This window comes from Rhinatrema bivittatum, chromosome 7 (genome assembly GCF_901001135.1).
Source record: "Rhinatrema bivittatum chromosome 7, aRhiBiv1.1, whole genome shotgun sequence".
In the NCBI taxonomy this organism is placed as follows: Eukaryota; Metazoa; Chordata; class Amphibia; order Gymnophiona; family Rhinatrematidae; genus Rhinatrema; species Rhinatrema bivittatum.
The window spans coordinates 149,154,288-149,182,116 of record NC_042621.1 but is presented as its reverse complement, the minus strand read 5'-3'; the positions used below and the strand labels follow the sequence as shown (position 1 = coordinate 149,182,116).

General features: G+C 41.7%; 1 long non-coding RNA gene across 2 annotated transcripts in view; it reads left to right on the top strand.

Annotated features, from left to right (window-relative positions):
• The window catches only part of LOC115096129, a 78,585-nt gene that overhangs the window by 45,319 nt on the left and 5,437 nt on the right, over positions 1-27,829 (top strand). Inside the window, exons 2-3 of one of the 2 annotated variants that reach the window (XR_003857984.1) lie at positions 21,503-21,648; positions 21,786-22,393. This is a non-coding gene — a long non-coding RNA (uncharacterized LOC115096129). Of the gene's footprint in view, positions 1-21,502; positions 21,649-21,785; positions 22,394-27,829 lie in introns of those variants that run through there. The other variant, XR_003857985.1, reaches the window with a different exon arrangement.

Genomic DNA, 27,829 nt, shown 5'->3' with positions numbered 1-27,829 from the left:
CAATAAACATTGATACTGTTGATGCAACTCCATCATTGCCCTCTGCTTCAACAGCAGGGGAAAGGGGGAATTGGAATCGTACAGTAAACAAGAAGGGCCCCAACTTTTAAGGTCTGGGGAAACAAGTATGGGGCTAATTTGCTGATGCGGTGGTTACTATCCTTAACCAATAAGACTGATACTTTGATGCAACTCAAACATTGCTCTCTGCTTCAACAGCAAGGAGTAATGGGAAATTGGATTCAAACAGTAACCAATGAGGGCCCCGACTTTTAGGTGTGGGAAACTGATAAGCATGGGGTAACCTACACGGCGCAGTAGATACTACCATAAGCTTGCTGGGCAGACTGGATGAACCATTTGATCTTTTTCCTCCATCATTTCTATGTTTCTATGTTTGTATGAGAATGTCATAATACTTCTGTATTGCTCCATGGTGAGATTGCACCTTGAATACTATGTGCAATTCTGGTTGCCACATCTCAAAAAAGATATAGTTGCACTGGGGAAAGTACAGAGAAGGACAACCAAAGTGAAAAAGGGCATGGAACAGCTCCCCTATGAGGAAAAACTAAAGAGGTTAGGGCTGTTCAGCTTGGAGAAGAAATGGCTGAGGGGGGGATATGATAAAGGTCTATAAAGTCATAAAAGATCTAGAATGGGTAAATGAGAATCAGTTATTTACTCTTTCAGGTAATAAAAGGACTGAGGGCACTCCATGAAGTAAGCAAGTAGCACATTTAAAACAAATCAGAGAAAATTCTTTTTCACTCAACCTACAATTAAGCTCTGAAATTCATTGCTGGAGGATGTGATTAGGGCAGTTAGTGTAGCTGGATTTAAAAAAGGTTTGGAAAAGTTCCTGGAGGAGAAATCCATAAACTGCTATTAATCAAGTGAACTTAAGGGAATAGCCACTGCTTACTGTCGGCATTAGTAGCACAGGATTTATTTAATGTTTGGGTTCTTGCCAGGTACTTGTAACCTGAATACACCACTGTTGGAAACAGAAGGCTGGATTTGATGGAACCTCTGTTTGACCCAATATGGCAACTTCTTATTTTCTTATGTTTTATAGCTGTTTCCTGTAGATGGGCCCTAACTTGGATGTGGGTAGTCTGGAAACAAAGACCCTGTTTAGGGTTCCAAGAAAACTGTCAGGTTCCAAGTCTGGTTTATGTTAAAAAAAAAAAAAAAAAAAAAAAACCCCAACAAACCAGAAGCTTAAGCAGCAACAGAAATGTTGATTCTGACATACTGTATGGCAGGTTGAAAGGTAAAGAGCATTCTCTCCCCAAGCACTGATTATAATAATAATTTGCCTGTGGATGGAGAAAGGGAAGAGGAGTGAAGGGGAAGAGAGATAGGAGAGGGGGAGGGGCAACAGCTGAGAGGTGAGAGAAGAGAGGAGGGGGTGAGGGAGAAAGTGAAGAGAAGTAAGACATTATGGGTTAAGGTGTGATGGGGGAGTGCAAAGAGAGAAAGAAGGGGCTGGGGGACTGGAGGGAAGGGCTGCTTCTATAGAAATCCTCATTTGACTACAAATATTTTGTGGGTTTCAGCTAGTAATATTCAAAGACTTACTCTTTAGACCGTCTCCACGATGGATGTCCCCACCTGGTTGCTTGATGGTGTCCCGCTGTGTTTTCTCACCGTTGCACCTGATACCTGTTTCTATACATGTACAGGCAATAAGCTTTATTATTTCGATTCACATTGTGTTTGTTTTCAGGTAATTGAGTCCCTCGAGTTCCTGTTTTGACCCGGGCAATTTAGCCCATCTCGTACTTCTATTCGCGCGAACTTGCAACTGTTTGATTGAATATTTCACCGATGCCACGTTATTTGCTTTGGGCTTCGGTCCCTCCCGGTGCAGCCCTTGTGGCGAAACACAGTCCATGTTGGGGGACCGAGATCTTCAGCGTCTTTGAATAAAATATTTGGAAAATATCCCTCGCTGATTATTTTTGGTTCATATCAGCTCCACAAGGATCCTACAATATTTTAGTGCTATACTATTCATATATGGCTTTTCACCAGTGGGTATACTGCTCATCTCCTCCACTTTATTTTTTGCTTAAAATTGGCATATATGCATGTAAATAGCCTCTATGGCACTGTAAGCACATTTTCAGAAGAGTGAGAGTATGCACATACTGTTGGTGCCATGTGGAAACCATATACAGAGAAAGAGGGAGCTGTGAGGGCGTTCCAGGTGTGCTTTGGAAGAATGCACACATTTATGTATTTTATCTGCTGAGCACATGCATACGTCATCAGACGTGTGCACGTGTTTTACACCCGCTAATCACGTTGGAGGTGTTAAATCTGACTTCACTTTTGTCTGTAGTTTTTGCTTGGAGTCTGGAACAAGTGGGAGGGAGCTGATGAATTATTGGAAGGTGTGGGTGAACAGATGAAGATTTGTGTCAACTGCTGGAGGCCTCAGTGAACAGATGGTTGGAAGTCAACACATAAATCTTTTCATAAGCAAGATACACCCATACACCTATCGACTTTATAAAATACCTGCCACCATGCATAAGCTGAAGGTTATTATGCTCACATGTTACAATTATTTGATACATAAAATATATGTGTATACTTTTATAAAACAGGTGTATAAACTAGGTGGATCCTTGCATTAAGAAATGTGTGTGTACTGAAACATATGCTTGTACTTTCAGGGCGAAGATAAGGGGTATTTTATGAGCTGTACAGTTCCCACTGTACAATTTATAAAATTTAGGCTTAACTTTAGGTGTTTCTACTAACATGTGTATGTGCTGAGTTATGCACATTATTGAAAATTACCCTCATTGAGTCTTGAAATAAGGTACAGGCTCCTTCCATGCCTGAAATTACTATATGATACATTCAAATACCTTAAAAGTATTAATAATGAACATGAAACAAACCTGTTTCAAGAGAAAGTTCTGGATCAGTGGTCAGGATATGAGACTCCGAAGGGGTAGACTGAGGAGAAACATCAAGAAATATTTTTTCCACAGAAAGTGGTGAAAGTTCCTTAAACTGTCGCAGGGTGGGTGATAGTGAATAAAACTGTAATCAAGTTTATGAAGGCATGGGATATGCAGAAAAGATCCTTAGTTGCTAGAAGTGATGAATGCAGAAAGCATCACTGTAAATTGTAGCTTCCTGAATCTGTGATTTCTGACTGCAAGGTCTCTTCTCTTCTTTAGACATCACAAGGAGACATTCTTTGTAGATGAATCAGTGCATCCTTTATTGTTTGCAGCAAGAGAGACAATCCTGGTGTGTAACAAAGAGGGCTGGGTTTCAGGCTATCCACGATGAATATGCATGAGATATATATGCATACAATGGAGGCAGTGCATGCAAATATACTTCATATATTCAACTGTGGATAACCTGACAACCAGACCTGCTTGTGACTCTCCAGGACTAGAGCTGCCTACCTCTGATATAGAGTATAGTAGTGGACCGAGAACAGAGCCATGGGCACTCTAACAGAAAGTGAAGAAGGTTCACAGATGTTATTGACAAAGACCCTGACGGAATGATTTGAGAAACATGATATAAATCCAGAAAGGACTAAGCCACAGAAACCCATAAAGGAGAGAATAGAAGGAAACAACTATAGTAAAAGATGTGCAGAGAGCACGAAGAACCAAGATTGATGAGGATCAAGAAAGGGATGCTGTGTGAAGCTGGTTGAAAAGGTAAAGGAAGAAAATATGATAGAATGAACCAGATGAAACCCAGGCTAAAAAAGGATGAAGAACATTAGACATAGGAACGTTGAGAGTCTGCATGTAAAATTCATGCTCACATATTTTTGATGGACAGGAGAAAAGAAAATTGGACTATAGTTGGAGATGGAAGATAGGTTTGTTGAGAATGAATTAGATGACTGAAGATTTAAAGGCATGAGATACTTGACCGAATAGAAGGTAAATCAAGGGGAAAAACAATGAGGCAAAAGTCTGTAAGTTGTTTAGAAAGATTGTGGTTGGATTTGAATCCAGGGGTGAGGTTGTTGGTTTGGAAATATTAATGAGATTCAGAACATCCTTAGTAGGTCAAGGTAATAAAGGAGATGGATATGATTGGAGGTGGGGTGATTGAGCAAGTGAGAGAAGTTGTTGATGGAATAGCAGAGTGAATCTTAGCAATTTTATCCATTATATTTTATTTACCGTAATCATTTATTTACAGTTCTTATAGACTACTTAATTATTTGATCTAAATGGTATACAAAATTCAAATAAAGCATTTTACAAAACAGGTCAGTAAAATACAAATAGAATAAAACCTGTATCATAGTATTGAAAGCTTCATAACACAAATAGGCTTTCAGCTGCTTTCAAAATGACTTAACATCTGGTAGTAATCGCAGATAATGTGGTAGAGCAGAGATTCCCAAACCTGTCCTGGGGGGCCCCCAGCCAGTCGGTCCATTGCATGCAAATCTATCTCATGCATATATGGATATCCTGAAAATCCGACTAGCTGGGGGTTCTCCAGGACAGGTTTGGTAACCACTGTGCTAGAGCTTTCCACATTATAGGCCTAATAACAGAAAATCCTCGAGTGCGAGAATCAGCCAGTAGAACAGACTTATGACAAGAAACAGTTAGCAATATGTCAGCTTGTGAATGTAAGGGTAGAGGTGGAACATATAAATAAATCAGTCTTGATAAGTAAATGGGGTTTTCCTTCTTGATAAGTCTTCTTGATGAGACTTAAAAACCAAAGTCAATAACTTAAATGTTATTCTCTGGACCACAGGGAGCCAGTGTCACTGGACCAAGACAGGAGAAATATAATCTCTAAGGGATACATTTTTAAAGGCGCATGCGAGCATTCATGTGCATGCAGTTCCCGGCATGCACATGGGTGCGCCAATTTTATAACATGTGCGTGTCTCCACATGCATTTTATGAAATCTGATATCCGTGCGCACATGCACACACAATTTTATATCTGTGAGCACACGGGCGTGCAGGTGCCCCCTTGCATGCAAGGGGGGAATTTTTTTAACCATGCATGGCGATGCGATCGGGCCTTTGCCTTGTTCCCTATCCCCCTACCTAACCTTCCTCCCTGACCCCTAAATCTGACCTACCCACCCTATTGTTTTTATTGTGGAACTTACCTGCTTCCGCTTCCCCAGGACAGAGCGTAATGGCACCGGCCCTGCCCCTTTTTAAAGGCTTGGCATGTCCACGCATACCGGGAGATACATGCATGGCCGGGCTGCTCTGAAAATACACTCGGAGCACGTGCAGCCCGGCCATGCGTGGATCTCCCGGTGTTTGTGTGCACCAGGTTTTGAAAATTTACCCGTAAGTGTATTACGAGTTACTAAGTGAGAAACTGCATTTTGCAACAATTGCAATGCATGAAGTCTATATTTAGGCTTTCCAACAAGAAAGCATTACAATAATCAACTGAAGTTAAAACAAAAGATTGCGCAATGATTCTAAAATCATGCACTGGTAATAACTAAGAATGTGTAAGAGGTGTAATTTGTAAAACCCAGAGTGCAAATTTTTTTTTATGTGAGGAGAATAGGACATTGAGAAGTCAAGCCGAAAACCAAAGCCACGAATAGATTTTAAAAAAAGAATAAAGTTCATGCCTTTTTTATGAATGTTCTAGGTATAATCTGCTCTAGACAAAGCCTTCTGGAAGTTGCAGAATACAAGATTTTAAAATACGGTAAATATTAATAAATAAAACTACCATCAAATGTCAGGTTGCTACAGGTACTTGGAAATGACAGTCAGGATAACCTCAGGGCTTCCGTTTTCAGTAAATTCAAAATCAGGTGATTAGTTCTTATCCAGTATTTTATTTGCTCCAATTAATAACATATCTTATCTGCTAGCAAGTTTGGTTTCTAAAGGAAAAAATAGCAGAATATCATCAAGGTAAATCTTATAAAAAAGAGCAGGTTGGTCGAAGGTGGCACAAAGAGAGCACAAATAAATGTTAAAAAGAATGGCTGATAAAACGGAGCCTTGGGATCCACCGACTTTAGAATCCTGCCAACTAGAATGATTATCATCAATTTGGACTTGAAATTGCCTTCCTACTAGAAAGAAGGGAAATCATCAAAGCACTTGACTTCCCATACCTAGGGTACTGGGCTTTTGTAACAATAGTAAATGGCAAACACAGTGTTAAATCCTGACAAAATATGCTAAAAGCAACGCAATAACCACTTTATTAGCATCAATTTTATGTAACAAAAAATCCGACACAGAAATTATTAAAGTTCCTGTGCTATTACCACTGTGAAAACCACACTGACGCACATGGCATGGAAACAGCTTTCTTGCACAGCATTTGTTACCCATAATACCCATGAACCAGAACATTATCATTGACTACAGCAAAGTGCAGGAACATTTACTCCAATTCAAGAGTAATTATAGGTTACAAAACTTTGCATTAGAAACTTGAGTCATTCTTTCCCAAAAACTGCTTTCTGCCTGCATTCAAATGATAAATCTTGGAATCTAATACCATATTATTGTGATTTTAGCATATTTATGGCAACCTGGAGGGGATGAAACAGCATAGCTCAGCCACACCAGCAAACAGTCAAAACATAATTTATTTTGGCAATTTAAGGTCACTAAAGATACAATTTTTTAAAACAGCAGCAAAACAGTAAGAGAAATCACAGATTATCTTCTTAAAATAAACAAAACATGATTTTCTGATTATAGTGAAAGTATTTTTTTCACTATAGTATCTGCTACAAATCTGCTGCAGGTCATCCTCAGCCAGTCTAACTGTTATGCCGCAGCCCAGGTTTCTTAAACTTCTCCCTGATGAGAGGAGTGCCTTCATCTAGAAGCAGCCGGCTGCATCCCATCAGATGTATTCCTAGCCTGGCTTTAGCCAGCTCAAGCAATAGAGGTGGACACAGACACAGATTGTCTTTCCGTGACATTGGATAGCAGGCATTCCTATGCTGTTACAATGCTAAACGTGGGGAGAATGGGACAATAGCACTCAGTTTTCCTGTTCAATATGATCCCTTTCTCCTGCAGTATTTCATATGCAAGAACTGGCAGAGCAAGTTAATATTTATAACATTTATAGCCATCTTGATCCACAGTTCTCGGGGTAACAAGTAAGATATTGAAGCACCCAGCTCCATGTTACTGAAATCACAGGCAAAAGTCTATTTTTGACAGCATCTGCTGTTAATCTGTTTGTCCATGGAGATTTTCCTATGAATTTTATCAATGATATAAATAAAAATATACTTATAAAATATTGGGGTACATATTCAAAAGCCATTTAGATGGATAACTCACAAGTTGTTAGGATTAGTTAGTATGTGGACCCTGGGCCAAGGTAAGGGATGGTACCACCCACAGGGAGGAGCCCTGTGAGCCTAACTGTCAGGAGGCAAGGTCTCAGCTGACGTCAGATACAGTAACAGTATAGAGTCTTTATTAAAGAGATAAAGGCACTACTCGCGGAGCAGGGGGTGCGGAGACGAAGTCTCACAGACCCAGAGACACAGGGTCAGTGGAATGGGGATACCCAGAGGGAATATCTCCGTAGAGTTGGTAATGGTCCGCAGAGTGGGGTACACCAATGAGGTCTTCAGTAGAGATGGTAGTGATCCGTGGAGCGGAGTATACCGCAGGGGTCTTCGGTAGAGATGGTAGTGGCCCGCAGAGCAGGGTACACCAAAGAAGGTCCTCAGTAGAGACGGTAGTGGTCCGCAGAGCGGGGTACGCTGATGAAGTCCTCAGTAGAGTTGGTAAAGGCCCACAAAGTGGGGGTACATCCGAGGGAGTCCTCCATAGAGATGGTAATGGTCCGCGGAGTGGGGTACTCATGAAAAGAGTAGCGATGGTTCCAGGGACGCCCCATGGAACGGGGCAGGCAGAGTCCCAGGCTTCAGGCCTTCCGAGGAGCAGATAGCCAAAGACGAGAAGAGGGCCTCCAAGGAGCAGGTACCTGAGATGTCTACGCCAGGAAGCAGGAACTGGAATGCAGGGTCCTCTGAGGGCGAGGTGGATTTAGCAAGAATAGATCTCTTTGCCAAGTCATTGGTAGGCAAGGCCAGCTGGTTTAAATATCCTGGAGGGATGACATCATCCGGAGGGGACGCCCCGGAGGTTCCTGCCATGACATGCTTAAGACTGGCCGGTGCGCGCGCGTACCTAAAGGATCCCAATGGCAAGATGGCGGTCGGCGGCATCCGTACCGCCCCGGGAGGCCTGGGAGCAGTAAGCAGGCCGTCGGCAGCTGGTGGAGGCTGCCAATCCTACCTCATGGAGTCAGGGAAGTGAAGAAAGGTGAGCAACAGTGGTCACAGCCGTCTACGATCGGGTGTAACACAAGTTATCTGTCTAAATGGGTTAAATGGCATAGCTGAAGACCCCTTCTTGTGTTGCTCAAGTCCAAAGTTATATGACTGACTATAGCCGAATAACTTTATACATAACTGGCGATATTTGAAAAGAATATCCTGTTTGTTTAAAGTGATCCGGCTATGGTTAGTCGGATAGCTTTAAGCAAGTATATTCAATGGGAGGTTTATCCCACTGAATATATGGGACAAGTTATTCAGCTCCCTGTAGCCAGATAACTTGTCCACTAAACATCCTACTGAATATGAACCCCATTCAGTTTTTTATGTTTAAGATACATATTTCTGTCTGGATCTCTATCTGTCTGTGTGGTCCTCATTCTTTTTTCTTCATTAATTTGCTGCTTATGTTTTCTAATCTTTTACTCTCCAGTCTCTTCTTTTTTTCATTTTTTCTTTCTGTTCCTGTTTTCCTCTCTTCTTCCATTTTATATTTCCTTCTCAGATCACACCCACCCCCTTTACTCCCTTTCCCCTTCCATTTGCCTCCTTGGATTTCCCCCAGTCTTCCTGATTCTCTTTCCAGCTTCTTCCTGCCTCTCTACCAATTATAATTCTTGGTTTCTTCCTAACTACCTTTTGTCTCCTTCCAAATAATCCTCCCTATCTGACCTCCTTTCCTTTCCTCTATTTTCTTTTTTCCTGCTCCTCCGACGTACTTTCCCTCCCTCTTCTAGGGATGTGCAAAGTGACCGCATACATTACATTCAGTATTCGTATTCGTGGGGGGGCAGATACGTGGCATTCGGCAAGGGGGGGGGCCCCGATCCGTTCATGCATTCCATTCTTATTCGTTTCCCTGCTAAAATTTAATTAACTACAACTTCCACCCTCCTGACCCCCACAAGACTTGCCAAAACTCCCTGGTGGTCCAGCGGGGGTCCGGGAGCCATCTACTGCACTCACGCCGTCGGCTGCCGGTATTCAAAATGGCACCGATAGCCTTTGACCTTACTATGTCACAGGGGCTACCGGTGCCATTGGTCGGCCCCTGTCACATGGTAAGAGCAATGGACAGCTGGCGCCATCTTGTACTCCTACCATGTGACAGGAGCCGACCAATGGCACTGGTAGCCCCTGTGACATAGTAAGGGCAAAGGCTATAGGCGCCATTTTGAATACCGGCAGCCGACGATGTAAGTGCAACAGATGGCTCCCGGACCCTCACTGGACCACCAGGGAGTTTTGGCAAGTTTTGGGGGGGGGGTCAGGAGGGAGGGGGTTTTGTTTAAATTCACTCCTTTAGATGGCCGAATAATTTGGTGAAGATTCATTGTAGTCGTGGGAATTGTGATACGTTTCGCTTCCCCACGAATACAACAAATATGGCCCTATAAGTTGCGGATTGCCAATACGTTGCAAACGAATGCACACCCCTACCCTCTTCTTCCTGATGCTGGATTGCACTTCTTTCTCTCCTCTCCTTCTCGTTTTCCTCCTGTGTTATTCTGTTCAAGCCACCTTGATTGCTGTAGCAGTGGAAGCACTGGAGCCAGTAAAGTGGCCCAGAAACATAGTATAGTACTGTAGATATATGAGTTCCAGTCCTAATGACTTGTTATATAAATTAAGTGGTGGAGTATAAGGAAAAAGGCTTACAAATTAAAAGGATATGCAAAATTGAACGAGGACTTGCAGTCTTATACACAGACTGAACCAAAGTGCAGACCTGAGCAACACAAGAGGGGGTCTTTACCTATGTGATGACGTCCAGAGTTTCACTTTTAAAAACTATGAGAAACTACATAGTGAGAAGAAACTGAAATTGTTTTATTGTATGCCTGTCTACACGTCACAGTTTGCTAGTATACCCCAGACACATGAACTGCTAAGCATGCTCTTGGTAGAAACTGTATCTAACCACAAAACCAGCTATGAAGCAGGTATAGTTCTGCAAATGTCTACTGATGAACCTCATTACTGACAGTGAGAATATGCACATACATCTGGATTCAGAAATCTTCATAGCAATATCCCACCAATCCTGAACTTCTAGATAGTGGTGACATCCAATCAGAAATCAATGAATTGAAATAAATATGCAATGAAGTCCCAAACAGAGAAAAAGACTCTGGACTACACAGACTGTGGAACTTTTCCTCGTAAATCTTTTTCCAGAATCTTTCCCCCAAACTTCCCAGATCTTTACTGCTCCATTAACCTTGCAGTAGCTGCCTTAGCATACTTGCCAATCTTATCCCTGCCAGAACCTTGGCAAGCCAATTCCTTCTTTCTTTCTTCTTATATTCTGTCATTCTATATTAAAATAAAAAACAATCACAATGGTTTACAAGAAAATAAAACATTAATAAAATGTTAAAATGTTTTTCTGCTGACATACCTCACAGAAACATCTGTGTGGAATATGCTCCCTTTCAAAAAGTACAAAGACCAAAGGACACACAATGAAGTTATTGGGTAATACATTTAAAACTAATATGAGAAAATACTTTTTTACTCAATGCATAGTTAAGTTCTGGAATTCATTACCAGAGGATGTGGTGAAAGTTATTAATTAATTAATTAATTAATTAATAACTTTCACCACATCCTCTGGTAATTAATTAATTAATTAATTTAGAATTTTTTTTGTATACCGACAACCATTTGCACATCGTATCGGTTCACATAGAACTTAGAACTAAGACAGGAAAGCTGTCTTTTAGGCAAAGCCTTTACAAGGAACATGGATAACATAAAACACAAAAGAGATTAAACAGGTGCATGAATAGTAGCAGGGGTAGGGAATGAAAGGTGCTAGGAGATAAAACATTTTGAGCTAGGTGTTGGGAGTGGAATGCATACAAAGTACTAGATACAACAATTTAGGTTGAGAGGAGGGGGAAAGATGCTGAGGGATAGGGGGAGGATACAACACAATTGAAGATTAAACATTATGCTTCGTTTATGCAATAAAATATGAACTAATGCTTAGCAGTTAGTTGCAGGGATGGCTGGAAAGGGATGGGAAGGCCTGTAGGAATAGCCAGGTTTTTAGTTTTTTTTTTAATTTGGAGGTTGAGGTTTCAGTACGTAAGTCAAGAGGCATGGAGTTCCAAAGGGTAGGGCCAGCCAGGGAGAAAGCTCTGTTTATGGTGGAGATGTGCTTAGTTGATTTGATCGAAGGATTTCGAAGTGAACCCTGTAGGGTGGATCGGATTGGTCTTGCAGATGTGTGAGGCTGGAAAGGAGGGTTGATCCAGTGGGAATTTTCATTCGTAATACTTTTGTGAATGAGGGTTAGGGCTTTATATGAGATACGTGATTGTATTGGAAGCCAGTGTAGTTCGATGAGGGTTGGTGTAATGTGGTCTCTCTTTTTTGAGTTCGTGAGAATGCGTGCTGAGGCATTTTGTAAAAGCTGTAATGGTTTAAGGTGGGTAGCTGGGAGGCCAAGAAGAAGAGCGTTACAGTAGTCTATTTTCGAAAAAATAATAGACTGCAGTACTGTGCGAAAGTCCGTGAAGTATAGCAGAGGTCTGAGTTTTTTAATTGTTTGAAGCTTGAAGTAGCAGTCACTGAGGATGGACTTAATAAAAGGTTTAAAGGAGAGCTGGTTGTCAAGGAGGACCCAGGCTGCGAGAGTAGGGGGGGGGGGGGGGGGGAAGGTGGTTTATGAGTGAGATAGGGGTATTGAGGGTGAAGGGCGTTTGTTGGAGATGATAAGGAGCTCAGTTTTTTGAGGGTTGAGGGCTAGATGCATGTTGGTGAGTAGCTGATTGATAGAGGTGAGGCATGATTCCCAGTTTTGGAGGGCAGTTTGGAGAGAGTCAGTGAAAGGGAAAAGAATCTGCACATCATCGGCGTAGATGAAGTGTTTGATACCAAGATTGGAAATTAATGTAGCTGCATTTAAAAAAGGTTTGGACAAGTTCCTGGAGGAAAAGTCCTTAAATTATTATTAAGGTGGAGTTGCAGAAATCCACTACTTACATCTGAGATAAGCAGCTTAGAATGTATCTACCCCTTGGGATCCTGCCAGGTACTTGTGACCTGGATTGGCCACTGTTGGAAACAGGATGCTGGGCTTGATGGACCTTTGGTCTGTCCCAGTAGGGCAAGTTTATGTCCTTATGTTCTTATGTCTACAGATCTACTAGGTTTTAGATGCCTAGTTAAAACTGAGTTATAGGTTTGGAGGTAATGGAGAACTGGCCTCAATTGGAATAGTTAATTTTGATATTTTGTAGGGGATTTTGAAATTATTTTGTTTAGGTATTTATAATTTTTCTGTTTATTTGCTAATGAATATCTTCTACTATCTGTTTTATAATGTTTATAAATTTGTACTGTGCTTTTTTTTTTTGAGCTGTGAAGAAGCTCATTTCTCACTATAATTGCTTTGAGCTAAAATTGAAAAAATGGATAAATCAAATAAATATCAATTTAGTCCCTCCAATGTGCATCAACACTGTTTATGCTTTCTTGATCCTGCAATTTCTTCCTACTCCTATGAGCTTCCAGCTCAAACAGAATCAGAGTGGGGATCTGCAGACATGAGCCAGGGGATTTGTTTTCCCCCTTACTGTATACGGTATCCCCTCCAGTCCATGGCTCCCAGCAGAGTCCTCAGCTGATCTCTGAGCACCAGGGCTCATTCCAGAACCTTGGACCCTAAATTTGGTCATGAGGGGACCCATGTGGCAAGATGACTATGACTCCCTCTCCCCAGGGGATGAGAGCGCTGTCTTCCCAACATCCTCAGTTCCAGCCAGCCCCAGGGAGTAAAGAACCTGAGCCGTGACTTGAATGCAAATTTCTCTACAAGGCAGTATCCAGCATTGCCACTGAGGCACTGGGTCAGCCCTAAAGTTGCTTTAAAGTGTTCTCATCTAAGGGTGAGGAGCCCTTTCAATCATGATGCACATTCAAGGTTTGCTTTCAAAGAGAAGTCTATCAGCCAGGCAGCTCATGCTTGCCAGTTTTGTTGGTGTCGGTATTTAAGTGATGTGGCTGGATATTTATCCATTCAGTATGTAGCTAAGACCATAACTCCTTTCACATCAGCCACTGAACTATCAGTCTGAGCTGAATTTCAGCCAATGATGTGGAGTGGCTTCTCTTGGCCACTCTAAAACTTTTGATCACCATCATTTCCTTCTGGTTGGCATCCTGTTTAGGCAATGACACACTTTTTTTGGCTGCTATATTAAATAAGTATATTGTTTTTAGCTGACCTTGTAACAGAGTGAAGAAGGAGCTGTCAATCATTTATTTTTATTTTCACTTCAGACCCATGCTTTCCACTGTTCGTGCTCAGCCAAAATAGTAATGGTTTATAAATCACAGCAACTTCGGATGTCTCCATGACCCATGGAAATATGGCAAGTTCTGCTTTCCAAAGGGCTTATGTCAATCTGTTCCTATAACAATGCACTCACGTAACTAGGAACTCTATATTCTGGCATTTCTCATAATTTTTAGTTTTAAGATAACTCTTTTCTGAGCATTTATAAGCCTTCATCTTAAAAGGGACTAGGAAACTAGCCAAAGAATAAGTATCTAAAACATTGCTGAACAGAGCCTGGGTTCATTAACTTACAAAATACATTAAAATCTCATTAAGGGTCCACTGGAATTGAAAAAGCAAGAACATTTAAGAATGAGATTGCCACTGCTTTATTTTTTTAATATAGACCCATTATTTGGGTTATCAGCTAATCTTACTATTATGCGTATTGTAAATGTATTCCCTAACACAAAATATTGCCTTAAATCTGTCCAAAATTGCTTGAAGATAGGACTTAGGGAAAGTTCTGAAAGTCTAAAATACAGAAAAAGCTATCTTTATGTGTCTATGTGTAACCCTCTATTTCCAGGCACTTCCAGAAATAGGCAAGGCGCCACCTTCGGGTGCTGCAGGTATTGAACAAAATCTGGCTGCAGCTCTGGATTAGGATTCTTCCATGGGGGGATAACAAAGCTGTAAGACATAAGGGGATATGATCATTCCTATAGTGATCATACTGCATGTGTGATTTTCTTCTACTCCACTGATTTCCTGTTCAGACCTAAGGGGATCACATGGTCTCTCTCAAAAACAAAATGTCCACAACTAGGTGCAACTCCAAAACAAATAGTAACTTTTACTGATGAGAAAATTAAAAGTGGCTGTACAAAAATAGAAAAATAAGTGTGGGTTGATACACAGTTCATTAGTACATAAAATTACAAAGATTCTCATGCAACTTGAGTCCTTAGTAGGAAAAACTGAATCTTCTTTTGTTGTTTATTTATTTATTTATTTGAAATTATTTGTATACCACTTTTATAATTAGAGTTGATCAAAATGGTTCACAGATAAATATACCTAATAAAAGCATAAAAAACATAAAAAACAAAACAATTCATCATAAATGAAAACTAGGATAAACTATTGACAAAACAAAATAAGCAGATGGTAAAGCTTATAACTGACTGTGACTAGACGAAGCTGTGTTTTACTGTAAAGTATAGGAACCGAAGGCAATGGAAAACAAATACGTTTTAAAACTTTTCTTAAAATCTTTAGGGTTAATGATCTACCTTAAAAAATCTGGAGTTCCAGAGTAGTGGACCGGCGACTGAAAAGGCACGATTCCTGGGTAAGTCAAGCCTGGCTAAATGAATGGCGGGAACTTGAAGAAGGCATTTGTTTAAGGATCATCGAAGTCCGTTGGATTGATACATATGGAGTGAACTGCGCAACTAGACTGCAGAATGATTATGTATAAGGGAATGTATAATGGATAGGATTTTATATTGAATCCTAAAGCTGACTGGGAGTCAATGTAAGGAACATAGGATAGGGGTGATGTGGTCTTTCCTGGATGTGCCTGTTAGTATGTGAGCAGCAGTATTTTGAATTAATTGCAGAAGATGGAGAGAGGTATCAGGGAGACCAAGGTAGGGAACATTACAGTAATCTAATCCAGTGAATATCAAGGATTGTAAGACGGTACAAAAATCGTCTGAATAAAGTAGAGGTTGCAGGCTTTTTAGCATATGGAATTTGTAAAAAGGGTTTATTTTACTACTAATGATATTTGGGAGGATATGGATAGGTCAAAGTCAAGAGTTACTCCGAGGTTTCGAGCTTTTGTTAATGTGGAGATGGAAAGGTCATTGAGAGTTAGATGTGAAGGTGGGTTGCATGCTGACTGAAGAATCGTGAACAGGTGTAAGATTTCTGTTTTTGATGTGTTAAGTTTAAGACGGTTATGAGATATCCATGTGTTGATAGTAGTGATACAGAGAGTTACAGTAGATAGAATGTTAGACCAGCAGGATCTATATAGAACAAAGAATTGGATATCATCTGCATAAATTTTGAATTGTTTACCAAGACTGGCAAGCAGGTGACAGAGAATAGGTAGATATTGAATAAAACAGCAAAAAGAGAAGAGCCTTGAGGAACACCAGAAGGAAGGGTGCATTGATTTGTTGTGGACAGTTGAATAGGTAAGATTCAAACCATTTAAGTACAGTGTCTGATAGTCCAATGGATTGCAACTCAGAAAGGAGAATTGATGATCTAGAATGTCAAGAGCACCGGAAATGTCTAGTAATATCTGAATATTTGAGTCAAATTCATGTAGTAAGGTGTTGATGGAGGACAGTAAGAGAATTTCTGTGCTATGACCCCTTTAAAATCCATGTTGGTTAGAGTGGAGGATTGCATTATCTTATAAGAAGTCAGTGAGTTGATGAGGAACTACAGATTCAATTATTTTTGCTAGTGAGGTGAGAGAAGCAAGGTTATTAAGGTCGAGTGAGTCTAGAATTTTTTTATTTTGAATGGGAAGAATTGAAGTTTGTTTGAGAATGTCTGGAAAGATGCCTGAATCTAAAGATTGGTTAACTATTTGACAGAGAAAAGGGCTGGCAGAGTCACTTAAAGCTTTCAAAAGATGATCTGGACAAGGCTTAAACGGGGAGGAAGACCTTTTCTTTTTTTGAAGAGTGCGAGCTATTGTGGGAGAATTGATTAGTGTAATGGAGGACCAGGTACAGTTTATAGGAGGAGGGAGTGCTTTGGGTATAGGAAGATGGGAAAACTTGTGTGAAATTTTGGAAATGTTTTTCTTGAAATGATCTGCAATTTTATTACACAGAATGTTATCGATTGATGTGAGAGAATTTTGGTTTGATGAGGTTAAGGACTTGACAATATTGAATAAAGTGGATGGATTTCCATTTGCAGCAGACATTTTATTTGCATAGAATGTTTTTTTGCAGTATTAATTTCTTTTTTATACTTTTGTAAACAGAAGAAAAATAGTCTTTGGCTTCAGGTGTACAGTGTTTACGCCAAAGATGTTCAGGGCATCTAAGGGTGGTTTTTAATGATTGAAGGGAGGTAGTAAACCAGGGCTCATTAGATTTAGGTTTTACTAGACAAGATTTAAAAGGGGCAATGAAGTCTAAGGCCCGAAAAATGGCCTAATTCCATTCAATAACTGAACTATTGACATCGCCCTCGAGTGATATGGGCATATTGGAAAGAAAAGCTTTTGTGTTCCCAATTTGAACTTTCTCCCTTCATACTCTTTCAGAAACTAAAGAATACTTCTTTCCTGCTTAGAAAAAAGAAGTACCAAAATATGTTGTTGGTGAAGAATGCAGTAAAGGATGAGCAGTCAAAAAATATTTGTTTTTGTTAGGTTTTTCACTTTAGGTATTTTTTTTCTTGTTTTTGGTTCATTTAAAGTTTTTTTTCCAGTTTGGTTTGCTTTCCAAACTGAAAAAACATTAAAAATCTATAACTTCTCCAAAATAAAAAAGAAATAAAAATGAACTTCCAGGATGCCCTTCAACCCCTCTTCCACCTCCAAGAAAGCCTCAGGACCCAGGCCCAGTTTGAGCTTTCCTGGACCCCTTTGAACCCCCTTCTGCCTGTAAAAATCAAGCCCAAGGCCTGGGCTTCTACTCACCACACACAAATATTTGTCAGGTCAGGGAACCTTCTCTCCAGGCCCACTTGCTCCTTTCTATTGGGGTCCTTAAAGCTGCAAAGGGCTGGAGCCATCTTGCCCTGTCCATCGTAAATTTTAAAATGGCACGCATAGAGAGAGTCCATACAACATAATGGTGCTGGCTGCAACTGAAACAGGCACCAAAATGACATCAGTTTAGCACCTTTCTCCATGTAGCTGGCACCATTTTTAAATCTACAATGGATAGGGAAGGATCTATCCTGCCTCTTGCAGCTTTAAGGACTCCCGCAGAAAGGGGTAAGTGGGGGCTGGGGAGAAGGTCCCTGGCCCCAGCAAACATTTCTATGGGGGAGATTTAAGAGGCCTGAGGAGGCCTCAGATAGCTCAGGGGAGGCTTAGCCATGTAGACCTGGGTACTGGGCTTGGTTTTAATGGGAGATGGGGGATCAGAGGGACTTGAAGAGACCCTGACTGGGCCTGGTACCACCCAACCAGTTAGGCCCAAGCTCTGAGTCTTTCTAGAGGTCAAGAGAGGGGTAGGAGAGCTTCCAGGAGGTAGTATTTTTAAATAAAACAAGCTACCCAGAAATTTTCAGGTATTTTCTGGAAAGGCCAATTTTGGTTAGTTCCATTTGGAATGACCCCAAAATGGCATGTTTCATCCTGTTTTACTCCTTCAAATAAAATGAATACACATCCCTACATTGCAGAAGGACAAATTTCTATCCCCAAGACCTTGGAATATTCATCCTCCTAGATACAACTCTCAGACTCCCTCTTGGAACCTACTGCAACTGGTAGAAGACAAAGAATACTTCTCCCAATGGAAAGGAAAGGCAACATTCCTGGAGCTAAGAAGAGCCACAGCCTTTCCCTTGCTCTCTTCATCAATGAAAACTACCAGTGATTCATGGTCACTTTTTAAGATTTCACTACTGAACCACCCATTAGAGGATGGACTCTCACTAGATAATGTCAGCATACCCACTGGAACATTCCTGTGGAGGACTGTATAGATTAGAATCCTAGAACACCTTAAAAGACTGAGACACACTATCTAGTCCAGTCCAATTTAAATACTCAGAACAGGAATCTAGGCCACAGGGTGTGTCCCAGAAGAGAGGCCTGCTCAGTCTTACAAGTATAGTTAGGCCTAGTCAACCTTACATATGTAAGGAAACAGTAGCGATCATTTAACACATAATTTGTTAATTTGTGATGCCTACCTGAGATCCTGAGGCTTGGCGCATCAGTGTCCCATTTGAAATAATTGTGCAAGTGGTGAAGCAAGAAAACTTCCAAAAACTTGAACATTTTTTCTCTAAAATGCAAAATCAAATTGTTGGAAAAAAAATTGGGGCTTGCAATGATTTACTTACTTTTAACTGCCTTGTGAATTATCACCATTTTTTTTTGCCTGTACTGGTGCATCATAATATTTCTTGAATTCACTGGGTAATTGGTAGGAATAATGAAGTTCTAGCGATGGAGATTGAAGTGGTATCTGAAAAGAAAGAAGAAACCCAATGCACACAGAAATTTCCTAATACAATCAATAACCATAGGAAACAGCTCATTGTGCTGGATGACTCAGTCAACAGAGGCACTAATTTGGGAACTCTTTTCAAGGGAAACACTATAGTTAAAAACTTTCCAGGATTATTGGTCAGTAGAAATGCTATTCAAATAGTCAGTGCAATCAAAGAAGAAAGCAAAGACTCTGAAACTGATATTATCATCTATCTGGGAACCAATGACCTTGCTAGAAACAACATTCAAGTGGCACAGAGAGATTTCTGGACTCTGGGGAAGCAGATTAGTCACATGGCAAAGACTATTGCCTTTTCAGAAGTGTTACTTGTTCATGGAAAGGGGGATGAGAGGCTAAGCCATATACATAACTTCAATGCATGGCTCAAAACTTGGGGTAAGGAAGAAAGTTTTGGATATATTGGGGGCTGGGGCCATGGATGGAACAGTAAAAGGCTCTATGTCAAAGATGGCTTACATCTGTCTCAGGCAGAAAAAAGGATCTTAAGAGATAAATTCAAATCCAATGCACAATAAAGCTCTGGAATTTGTTGCCAGAGGATGTGGTTAGTGCAGTTAGAGTAGCTGGGGTCAAAAAAAGTTTGGATAAGTTCTTGGAGGAGAAGTCCATTAACGGCTATTAATCAAGTTTACTTAGGGAATAGCCACTGCTATTAATTGCATCAGTAGCATGGGATCTTCTTAGTGTTTGGGTACTTGCCAGGTTCTTGTGGCCTGGTTTGGCCTGTGTTGGAAACAGGATGCTGGGCTTAATGGACCCTTGGTCTGACCCAGCATGGCAATTTCTTATGTTCTTATGTTCTAAGGCATTTAAACTAGAGGACAGGGGTGGCAGAAGGAAACTGGAATGTCACCCCCAAATACAAACACAAAGGAAATGGGTGAAGGGGATAATAAAATTCATCTGAATAAGGCACAAAACATGTTCAAGAAAAGCAGTAACCTGGACAAGAAAAGCTGGAAACTATGAGCACAATTGCTCGTAGTCTGGGCAACAAAATCCCAGACCTGCAAGGCCTAATGGTGAAGGTGGACTTGGACATTGTGGCTGTTATGGAGACATGGTTCATGGATTATCATGATTGGGATATGGGCATAATGGGCTATAACTTGTTAAAGAAGGACAGAGAGGACAGAAAAGGGGGAGAAGTAGCTCTTTATATAAAAAATTATATATCCAAGCAAATGAACTGCAAGGAATATGGGGTAGAGAAGAAGCATTATGGGCCATCCTAAAAAAAGAGGAAAGTGTATCCATTTTTACTGGAGTAGTTTACAGGCCTCCGACTCAAACAGAAGAACTAGACAGAGATCTGGTTGAAGACATCCAAAAGGTGGGAAAGAAGGGAGACGTGTTGATTGTTGGAGATTTTAATTTCCCGGTCGAAGACTGGAAAATCCCTTCTGTGGAATCTAACAGAGGTAGAGGGATAGTGGATGCCCTGCAAGGGGCTCTGTTCAAACAAATGGTAATGGAACCCATGAGGGAGGGAGCTATACACGATTTAGTGCTCACTAATGGGGCTAATGTCCGGGTGGGTGCCCACCTCAGCACCAGTGATCATCAAACGGTATGGTTTGATATCACAAATAGGATACAGAGAAGTCACACGAAGACCCAAGTTTTGAACATAGCTGCATTGTCCTCTTTTTTTTTTCTCTGCTGCAGTTCACTTAAATGGTATCATGCTCTTTACTCCTCTCTCCCTTGGGAGAGGGGGTTGCATACCTTTCATTGATTCAAACAGCAGAAAATCTTCAGTGATATCGACTTTGCTGTTCATACTGCCTATTGTATATGTAAACCCCTAAACCTACTCCACACTGACTTAAAAGTGCTCCCTCTTGCAGTGGTATAAATAGACAGTAGAGAGTGACAGCAATTTCTCTACAGAGGTGTGCTCTCTTTCTCTCCCTCCCTCCCTCTCTCCCCCTTCTGAATGGCATGTGTGATAAAAAAAAAAACGTTTCGCAGTGTATCAATCAGCGTGTGAAGCAAACAATAGCAGAAATTACCTATGCGAAGCGGGAGCAGTATAATTATCCTAGCCATGCCCCTTTCTTATGGTGGATGCTATTTTTGCTATATTTATAGCATTTTGATAAATCTAGGCCTCAGTTTTCAGTCTATCCCATTCTCAGTTCTGATGGGTTTTGGATTTAAATCAAACTGGTTTGATTATGCCTGTTTTACAAATGCTTGCAAAAACTAATATGAATAGTCCTAAAATAATCTGTTCCATTATAGAAGGACGATGGTGGAAGAGGCACAAACAGTTTTCCCATTGTTTTACACAGTCTGAAACTCTAGGTGGGGCACTATCACTCTTGCCCTGTGACACAAAAATATGGCAGATGTGTGGGCGTGAGCAAGGGTCAACGTTCCCTCTAAGCTGCGTGATGCATGGCCACGCAAAAGAAAAACTCCTGCTGCGCAAACGTTTTAACCTGCCATGCAAAAAAATCAGTTATATATATTTATATTTTGTTCATGTAACAAATGTTTATGTTCTGTATTCAGACTGTAATACCTCTATGATACTGCTATGAAAGCTATAAAAGTTTCTTTTACCACTTCACCAGTTTGCGCATGTCACCTATCAGTAATTGGCTTCCATTTCTTGCTCTTTTCATGTGATTCGCAAAGTGAGGGAACGTTGCCTACTGCTAGTAAAATGTTGAAACGGCATTTTGAAGAAAGGGAAAATGACAGATTGGTCGAAAAATGTCTGCTGCAGGAATATGTACAAGTTGACAAGCCAGATTCATCCAGTAAGCAGCGCACAATTATGGGTAATATTTTTAAATACAATCCTGAGAACTGTGAAGTTGTCTGTACCGTCTGCAAGCGAATGCCGAGTGTGATTTGGCTTTTGGAAAGCAATGGGATGAATGGAAAACTGGACTATTTAACATGTCATTTGTTTCAGAAAGTTCACGTAAAATCTGTGGATAGGTTACACTGTCAGCGTTGGGGAACAATTAAGACCTTGTTTAGTGAAACCCATGAAGACAGAGAACAGAATTGAATTGTATGAAAGAAAAATCAGCCGACAGTGATGAAGTAAACATTTTAATTGTTAACTTCCTCCTTGCCATAAAATTAAATTCCTTGATGCTCTCAGTTCAGGAGATCCATAATCACATTGCAAAATATGTTAAAATTCTGGAAACCTGGAGAAGCAAAAATTATACTTTTGAATATCTGGAATGCATAAATTCTGTGATACAAAAGAAAATGTTAATAATTGGCACAGATGATCTTTCCACACTCTCGTAATTGCTGAAAGTACAGATATTTCTTTGTCAAATTTAGAAAAGCAGAGGAGACATTACTGTACTATGGGGGTTATTTTCCAAGCCGCGTTATGGGCTTTTCGCATGCATTAAGGCGTTTTCGCATGCGAAGCCATATCACACAGCTTTAACACAGGAAATAACTTTTTCATTTCCATTAAGCTGTGCAACATGACTTTATCACACATAGCATTTTTAGCTGGAGAGAGAGAGAGAAAGAGAGAGCCTAGCTATAGGGTTACCCAAGTAGAGAGTCCATCAAGCTAGGATGAGAGAACATTGTACAAATCTCATCTTTGGTTGTTTCCTCACTCCGATGAACATAAACTCTTCACAAGAGTGTACTGTTCTGTTCGTAGGTCTCACTCTGAATGTCAAAGTGGCCCCTAACCCCTACACTAATACCTAAACCTCACCTCGTGTAACTAGGTGGATATCCTATCGAGGTATAATACCTAACTACTATGAGGGCCCTATAGCTAGGTGCTCTTTCTCTCTCTCTCTCTCTGTCTCACTCCCCCCCTCCCCCCCCCAAATTGTGGTACTTACTGCAAAGTGTGCTATTACCATAAAACACGCCCTTCTTCCTATTGCATGTGATAGTTTGATTAATCCTGGCCTATGTTTGTTACGATGTGACGGATATGACTGAATGTCGGTATACAAAAACAAATAAATAAATGTTTGCTGAGATTCTGAAGCTGACAGATTGTATCAGTACAGCTATTGTAGCAGCCATTACACAATTCTACCAAGAGAAGAAAGCTTGACTTGGGCAAAATGGTAATGTTTACATAAGATAGGGCTTCTGTAATGATAGGAAAATATAATGGTGTCGCTGCAAAAACTTCAATCTATTCCACATCTGCTTGAGCAGCACTGTGTGGCACGTAGAGAGGATTTAAGACTGGATGATGCGTGGAAACATGTCTCTTTAATGAAAGGCACTGACCCCCCAATACGAACAATCTATACTGTTTTCAGTCAGCCTTCCATAAAGAAATCAAAGTTTGAGGAAATTTGCAAGGCAGAAGGACATGATTCAGTTTCATTCAGGCCACTAAATGAAGTCAGTTGGCTTTCTAAAGATTTCGCCGAGAGAGCCTTAGTGAGGAACTGTGATATGTTGATTCATACTGCAGGGAACAGGTTCAAGAAGACAACGACCCTATCCACAAGTACTTCTCAGTAGAAGTCTAACACTTAACAACATCATATCAATCTCCTGTTGACACTACTGCCGTGATCTGTTTTATAGAATGGGTTTGTGATCACTTTAGCAGTAGATTTTCCTGGTGGTGAACTCGGTGAATGGTCTGTTTTAGATAAATGATTCTTTCACTGCTTCTGAAAATTGAAGAATCTCTCATTTGGATCAGACAAACTTGAAATATTAGCAGCAAGATATAGCACCTTATTAAACAAGCTAGAAGCAATTTTAAGAAGAATTTGTTTGCTCAGTATGTGGACTTTAAATTGCTTGTTATTAGGAAGCTGGCAAGAGGTGCACTGAAGAATTCTGAAAACATGATTGGATTGCTTTTACTAGGCAGCAGGAGCAGTTTCCTGACTTATCTCAGCTGTTGGACATTTGTGCTACCTTCCAGGCATCCAGTGCTGATTGTGAGAGAGGGTTTAGTTTTGATGGATAACCTTATCAGGATCAAAACTTTATTTAACATCAGGACATTCAGTTAATTTGGACGAAGTTTATTCTTTCTGGAAAAGTTGCAAAGGATGAAGAATTGTTTCTACAATTATTTGATGACTAGTAGTAAGGCATAAATAATGACAAAATTATTCATTAATAAAAACCAGTTTCTTGAAAATTATTCTTCTGTCTTGAATTTGTGTTTGATAGTTTTATTTCTGTTGCAAAACTTTGCACACAAAAAAAAAATTGACACGGTAAATTTTTGCACACGAGTTTACGATTTTGCGCACAAACCAGCAAACCTTAGAGGGAACATTGGCAGGGATGTTTCTATAATAAGAAAGGGTGAGGCACCTGACTCAGGCAGCAAAAGTTTGGTGCCGCAAGAAGCAATCCTCCAAAACAAAACTGCACAGCCGCCTCGCTTTGCCTTTTGCACCTGCATCAAAATACCAGGGTTATATAAAAAGCTGGTGGGTACCCACACTTGCTGACAGGAAGAGGACCAGTGTTGCGGCACTGCTTGAAGTGGATCTGCATGGCGATGCCAGCTAACGATGTGCTGCTGAACTGGACCTATGCTGCTTGTGCTGGAGATCCTGCAGTGGACCTGATGTTGATCTGCTGGTTGGAATCAGAAGACCCAGGGGGCTGTGAGGAAAGGGATGGAGGAGGGGTGTGAGTCATGGAAGGGGAGGGAGGGGACCAGTGACTCAGTGAGATGAAAGGGAAGGAAATAGGTTAGAAAGAGAGATGAGTGACTCATCTGATGGAGATCGAAGGAATGGGTGTGGAAAGGGAAGAGGATGAGAGACATGAGTGAGAGAGAAGGGAAAGGAATGGGAAGAGAGGGTGAGTGACTGAATTGATAGGGAAGGGAGGAGTGTGGAAGGGAAGATGGGTGAGTGAGTGAGTGAACAAGAGGGAGGGGAGTGAGAAGGGAAGGTTGGTGAGTGAGTGCCTGAAAGAGAGGTAAGGTAGAGGAGTGGGAAGAGAAACAGGGTGAATGACTGAGTGAGAGAGAGGAGAGTGGGAAGGGACGGGGTGAGTGTCTGAGAGGAAAGGGAGGAGATTGGGATGGAGTGAGTGAATGAGTGTGAGAGAAGGGAGGATAGTAGGAATGGAAGGGGTGAATGACTGAGAGGAAGGGAGGGGAGTCGGAAGGGAAAGGGTGAGTGATTGAAAGAGAAGGGAAAGGGGAGAGTGACAGGTGAGGGGAAGGGGTTTGTGAAAAAAAAAGAGGGGAAAAGGATGGGAAGTAGAGTGGGAGCCCATATGGCTGCAAGAAAGGTGCAGGAGCAGCCTTGGGTCCACGCCATAGAAGGAAAGAAGAGGATTCCTGTCATCCACGTGAGTTGAAGGTGCGGTTGCTGCCATGTCTGCATTCTGTAACTAGACTATGGCTGATATGGAGCACCACCACTCGCTCATATTATGTGGCTGATATGTGCCTCCCCTCCTCCTGATACCAGCTCTTAGTGCTCAAGAGCTTCTGCCACTGGGGGAGGGAGGAAAAGATGAGCTACTGCACCTGCTCTCAGTTTTCCCCACTCTCTTCAGGGCCATCTTTATAAGGGGAGGAGATAAGTCGGACGAAAAAACAACCCTGTTTCTCAACGGATGTTGCCTGCGCAGGATCTCTTCCTTCTGCAGTCAGGAGCAGCAGAGTCCGTGAGAATAATCATCAGAAGCAGGAAGCACAGCACAACTCACCAGCTGGAAGAAGATGCATTGGCCCACCCCAAACAAATGCAATTGGAGCAGCGCAACTCGTAGGACCCACTGAAGAAGCATCAGCCTTCTCCACCTGACACCTCAAGAGCAGAAGGAGCAAGAAGAATAAACCTCTCCTCCTCTTTTCCCACAGTCAGGAATGGTGGGCTATTCGACTAGAAGATGGAGCATCAGCCTTCCCTCAAGAACAACAGCAGGAGCAGCATGCCCCGAGGCTTAAAGAAGGAAGAATCTGGTACGCAGTAGGGCTGAAGAGGACGCTGCAGTTGCCCCTGCTCCGCCTTCTGCATGGTAGAGAAAGACAGCCTGTGTGTGTGTGTGATGAGCATGGCAGCAGAGAGACAGCCTGTGAGTGTTTGTGTGTAATTGATCATGGCAGAGATATAGAGCGTGTGTGTGTTTCTGAGTGAATGACTGAGCATGGTAGAGAGAGACAGCCTGTGTGTGTGTGACTGAGCATGGAAGAGAGAGACAGCCTGTGTGCATGTGTGTTGCAGTTAGGTGTGTTTTGGTGGATCCTTGGGTGCTGTGGAGATGACCACGCCCACGTGGAGGTGCCCCCGTGAGGAGCCACAGCCACTGGGCTAGATTGTTCTACACAAAACACAAGATAGTTCTTTATTAGACAGCTTGAAGAGAGCCACCAGAGGTGGCAGTAGTGAGGCAGTCTCAGGGACCTCGGCAGAGGGAGCCCTTCTCTCCTTAAAGACGTCAGGAGGGTCTGCAGCAGGTCTCCCAGCGAAGAGATGCTGTGGATGAGATAGACTGAGAGTTAGAGTACTCACTAGGTGTTTTCTGTTGGTATGCGATTTCACTAGGTATGTTGTAGAAGGTACAGGCACCGAGGCAGGGAGAGCAGGCCCTTGAGGAGCGAGTACCTGTTCCCTCTAAGGCACCTGAAATGAAGCAGAGGGCCGCTGAGGAGCGCGTACCCAGGTTAGCAGTTACCACAAAGGGCAGAGAGAGAGCTTCCTGTGGCAGCACGGAAGCGGCAAAGTAGCGTAGACAGGAACGGATTTGAGTCCTTGCTAACTCAATGAGCTAGCAAACTAGTGAAGGTAATATACCCGGATGGCATGACGTCAGCATGAGGGAACGCCCTCGAGGTTAGAGCCAAATGAGGTACAAAGACATAGGTTGCACACGCGCGTGTGCACCCTAGTAGATACCTGGGAGGAACAATGGCAGGAGGCTGCACCATAGCCGTTCTGGGGATGCCAGAGAGGTCGGCTTGTAGACGCGGCGGAAGCCATCTTTCCCAGGTAAGCGAGAGGAGCCATGACTAAGGTGAGGCAAATGGGGTGAAGCCGTCTAGGACCAATGGACGCAACAGTACCCCCTTCAAAGGGCATCCATGCTGTTTCCTACCAGGTCTTGGTTTTTGAGGATGCAAGGTGAGATACCAACATGCCAGCTAAAAGAAAGGGGAAAGTGAGGGTTTTCCCCTCCTTACCATCTTCATTAGCTTCCCCCCCTCCAGCAGGCAATCACAAATTTTATGGTCTCTCCCTTCCCGCAAGCACAAAGAGCCAAGGAACCCGATGAGCTGGGAAGTATGGGAGGACAACCTAACTCTGCGGAGGAGGCTTCTTTAAGTCCAAATGTTGGACTTCCCCCAGTTCAGAGGAAATCAGGACAAAGCAATGGATCAGCCCTAATTGAGATCAGTTCCCAAGAGTCTATGGCAGGAGAATTACAAAATCCTGCCAAAAGTCCAGAGGTACTAAAGACTGATACGGGTGCAGATATACCATCTATCTGCAGAAAAGTGGAATTGCCTGTCCGACCTGAACTGATAAAATTGGATTCAATCTGGGAAATGATGGCAGTGATGTCAGTTAACATTAAGGAATTAGAAGGGAAAATGGATATTTACAATACAAGATACTTGCAGGAATCTGTTCAGATTAAAGAACATATAAAGAGATCTGATGAAAGGATTAAAGTTTTGGAAAATAAAGAGATAAAAAATCAGGAATTTAATAGTGCAGTTGTTAAAGATAAGGAACAAATTACAAACAGATTAGACGCGCTTGAGAACAGCGCAAAGCGCTTTAATGTTAGAATCTTAAATTTTCCTAGAGTGGCAGGAGAAACACCTGCGTTCACTCTCACAAAGTTTTTTCAAGAAGCGCTGGGCGTTGCCTCAGGCAAAGTTCCTACAATAAATAACTGCTATTTTCTTCCCAAAACTTCTAGGATGAGAAATGTATCTGAGGAATTGTTTCAGGGGGACCTAACCAGGTTCCTTGAGGATTCAAATATGAAAATTATTGATTGGGGAACATT